This window comes from Sinocyclocheilus grahami, unplaced genomic scaffold (genome assembly GCF_001515645.1).
Source record: "Sinocyclocheilus grahami isolate Dianchi unplaced genomic scaffold, SAMN03320097.WGS_v1.1 scaffold1468.1, whole genome shotgun sequence".
Classification (NCBI taxonomy): Eukaryota; Metazoa; Chordata; class Actinopteri; order Cypriniformes; family Cyprinidae; genus Sinocyclocheilus; species Sinocyclocheilus grahami.
Window position 1 is genome coordinate 115,674 of NW_015506647.1, and position 4,236 is coordinate 119,909.

The 4,236-nt window shown below is 36.0% G+C and overlaps 1 long non-coding RNA gene across 1 annotated transcript; it reads right to left on the reverse strand.

Moving 5' to 3' along the window:
* Positions 1-1,045: 1,045 nt before the first annotated feature.
* On the reverse strand, positions 1,046-1,597 carry LOC107570511 (uncharacterized). Its single transcript, XR_001607047.1, has 2 exons — positions 1,205-1,597; positions 1,046-1,117 (listed from the first exon to the last, which is right to left on the reverse strand). It is a non-coding gene; the product is annotated as an uncharacterized lncRNA (long non-coding RNA).
* Positions 1,598-4,236: the final 2,639 nt, after the last annotated feature.

Consider the following 4,236-nt stretch of genomic DNA (forward strand, 5'->3'; position numbering starts at 1 on the left):
CATAAGTACATAGTGTATGAGTGCGTCATATGGGACGCAGTTTTCTTAATTTATTCACCCTAATGTTGTTCCAAACCTGTATGATTTTTAAAAAAAGTCACTTTAAACTACTGTTGTCTGGTTGCAATAAATTACATTTTTCCCACATTTTAAAATAATAAAAACCAAAATATTAATATTAATAACTACAATCAAAAGCACAACTAAATAACTGGTTAATAACAAATGAAATTATTGGAATTATGTGTGACTAAAATATTACATCAAAATAGACACCATTTGTCTAGTGTAGATGACAGCTCTGCACACTTTTGAATGAACTCGCACTCCTTTAGAAAAGTCATTTTAAGGGTGCAGATGTAATATTAACTATAATTTTAACTTTAATCAGACATGTAAACTCTGCTAGATGTTTTTTTTCAACCGATAATGTGAAATGTAATATGTCTTAAGCCCTCTACCAACTTCACTGTAATTACAAATCGAGAGTCCATCAATTCCAGAATCCCATAATTGAGCATTGGGGCTTAATGAAATATTGCATGTAGTCTTGTATAACTGGTTAATTTGATTTGAGGTGCACTGAAACCTTGGGAATTTGCCTCAGGAAGTAATTCAGATCTGACAAATCTGAGCCGCTAAAGCCAAACCTTCTCTTCTGTCCAATCCCGGGATGAAAAAGCTCAGCAATAAACAATAATAGTGGTATACATGATGTCAAATGGGATGTGTCTTGGCTAAAAGGTAGTACAGACTGTCTCTGTGAGCAAGCAACTGTCTGTTTGTGTGTGGTGTGATGCAAGACTTGTGTTTAAAGGCACACCTTCCAGCCAATCAGAATTGAGTGTTTAGAAAGAATTTATAATCCTACTTAAAGGGATAATTCACCCATAAATGAAAATTCTCATCCTTTACTTATCATGTTGTTCCAAACCAGTATGAATTTTACAGGAAGATATTTTGAAGAATGTTGATAACCATTTTTATTACTGTTGATTTTTATTGTACACACACGAAGAAAAAAAAAAAATTCTTAATGTTTTTTTTTTTGTTGTTGAACCTCCAGGACCAGGATTGAGTGACTGATCTAGTGGCTGCATAAACTTCATGCGAGTATCTAAACCAACAAAGGACAAGGTTCAGGTGTATAAAAACAAAAAAGCTCGGTGTGGGTTGAATGGAGATTACAGAAACATCCACTGACCGAGAACACAATGTTCACAAGTTCAGCTTTTATGTTAGCTCTCAGTGGACTGGAGTTTTGTGAGATGTCTGTAAAGTGTCCAGAACCCCACAGTCCATGACATACCATTAGCAGCCAAGATGGGTTTTTTTGGCACTGTGTGTCCAGCTACTGCCTTTGAGGAATCCTGCTCCCCACCTGTGGTAGTAAATCAAATGTAAAATTAAATTGTCCAGATCTCAGAGGCTCCTTATGATCTGCCAGTCAAGCTGGATCATCTCAGTGACTGAAAAACAAACTGTACAGCTTAGGTTGAGAATAGAGGCATGTATTCTGATTATACAGAGAAATTACAAAATCATCTCATGCTCCAGTGGTTTGTTTGCATCCATATCATTTTAATATTTTATTATTGTCTTTGTTACAAATATATTTAAATACAAGTTTCAATAGAAATCAAGTGTATTTAAGTTCTACTTAAAGGGATAGTTCACCCCAAAATTTTAATTGTCATGATTTACTCACCTTCAAATTGTTCCAAACCTGTATAAGATTATTTCTTCCGCTGAACACAAAAGATATTTTGTTGGTAACCAAACAGTTGGCAGCCATTGATGTCCATATTATGAAAAAGAAATAGAGCTTACGCTACTCTTACGTCATCCGCTGGAATGCCACTCTCTCATGTGCACACATTCAACAGCAGAAACTAGACATTATGGTTTAAAAATGTTTTCGATATGGCTATTTTTTCTTACAAAAACACATCGATTCGCTTCAGAAGGCCTTTATTAACCGATAGCACGGATATTACGTCATTGATAGGCGACAATGAACCGGGACGAGCCATTATTTAAAATTGGAATTTCTCTGGATTTACAAATCCCTGGGAACTAAGTACACAACTGCATAAAATACATAACACCGTGAAAGTGGTTTTTGGATATTTTATTACGAAAATCTTACATATTGCGCCTTTAAGCAGTATAATGGACTGTTTTTGCAAAGCTGAAAAAAATTTTGGCTGACACCGGAAGCCTAGCTCGTACATTCATCAATGTAAAAATGGTCGCGCCCGATCTTATGTTAAAAATATGGTGGAAATACAATTAATATATAAAGGCTATATATATATGGTAGTTACTTACCTCATCGCATGTGATTGAATCAGAATCCCAGAAAGTTTTGGCTTGGTTTATTATATTCTGGAGAGAGTTGACGATATTACCCATGTTTATTGAGTAGACCTTCAGAGGGAACTGTGAGTCTGTATACCTTCCCTTTAATTTCTTGGTAAGCATTATGGAATTCCATTTAAGTGTTATGCAATTACATTTAAGACCCATCTTAAGTTTCATTCTAGTCATTTGTGCTGATTTGCATGAAAAATGCATGTATACGAAATATTTAGACTGTCATTCACTCTGTGCTTGTTCTATTTTGCTCGGCAGCTTGAGAAACAAAACCGTGTTAGTCCAAAATATTTGGCATACCAAATATTTCAAAAGTCTGTTTGATACTAGGAACATATGAAGTGGTCAACAACAGAGTTTCTTAATAGGGAAATCAAATACAGGACTTTGATGTTCACAGAAATCTGTGATGAAGGCTATCCTTGGCAGGAGTGAGGAAAGGAAAAGTGTGGGAAATAAAGAGAATTAACTGCAGAACTTGGTTGGTTGGCACAATTTTCATTCTTTTCATTTTTCGTCCTTGGTGCGAGAAACATTGATATAAGCCAACAATGTGCAAGTGCAAAGTCAAGGAATATTTAACATGCATTTATTTGTTTGTGACAAAATTAATGCCAGTTAACCCCATGGGGAGATTAGAATTAATAATGATTTAATAGTATTTTTAACAGTAATTGTATCTTTTAACATTTCTCAAAACATTTAACATTGAAATATATATATAACATTAGTGTTTATACAGTAGTGTATATGTAAATATATATATATATACACACACAGAGAGAGAAAGAGGAGATCAAAATGAGAGAACAACCTACAATTTCCTAAATTTCAAGGTCACTGGTATTTGAAGCTATCCTAACAAGAGTAGAAGGGCAGTTTTTTAAGCATATTTCATAAATTAGTTGTATTCTGAAGCACAGCATAAAAACCTTAAATGAGATATTCAAAAAATAACTCTGATCAAAATTAGAGAACACTTACAGATACCTCCAAGTTATTGGTGTTAATCTGGCACCTGGTGCTAATTTCCTTAATGATCTGACAAACCCTATTTAACTGGCAGAATTCCTCAAAATTTTCACTGAGATTGCAATATGGCAGGCCACTCCAAGGTGACTGTATCCCTGCAAAAGGAGGTTGTCCAGATGAAGGCCAAAGGGAAGACCCTTTCAGTCATCGCAATCGAAACTGGTCATTCCAAATCTGATTTCTCGAATATTGCAGCTTTACAATGACACTAATTAATTCAAGTCCCCCAAAAAGGCTGGTTGTCTATGTAAGACAAATGCACGAGAGGACAGGATAATGTGGAGATACTCAATGGGGAATCGGTTCAACACTGCAGCTGGAATTGCTCGCCAGTGATGAACAGGGTATGGATCTGTCTCGGCACATTTAAGAAGTTGGACTAAAAGTGCACTCTGTGACCAAGCCTCTCATCAACAGAAAGAATCAAAAGACTAAGCTCACCTTTGCTGAGGAGCAGAGGAGAACTGGTCCAAAGTTCACTTTAGTGATGAAAACAAGTTTAATTTATTTGGGTCTGATGGGAAACATTTTATTTGGCATCAAACTGGGGAAAGACTGAAGCCCAAGTGTGTAAAGAAGTCAGTGAAAGGTGGAGGAAGAGTCATGCTTTGGGGGATGTTTTGTGCAGCAGGAGTTGAGCCTCTTACACAGTTACATAGAAGGGTGAATGCAAATGTTTATCAGAAGAACCTCCTTTAGCTTCCATGCAAGCATCTCCCAATCAGCCTGCCATTTTATACCCCTGTCACACTGCAAAGCAGGTAAAGCAGTTCCTTGAAGCTGAAAACATTGAAATAATGAAATGGCCAGCCCAGAGTCTTGATCTAA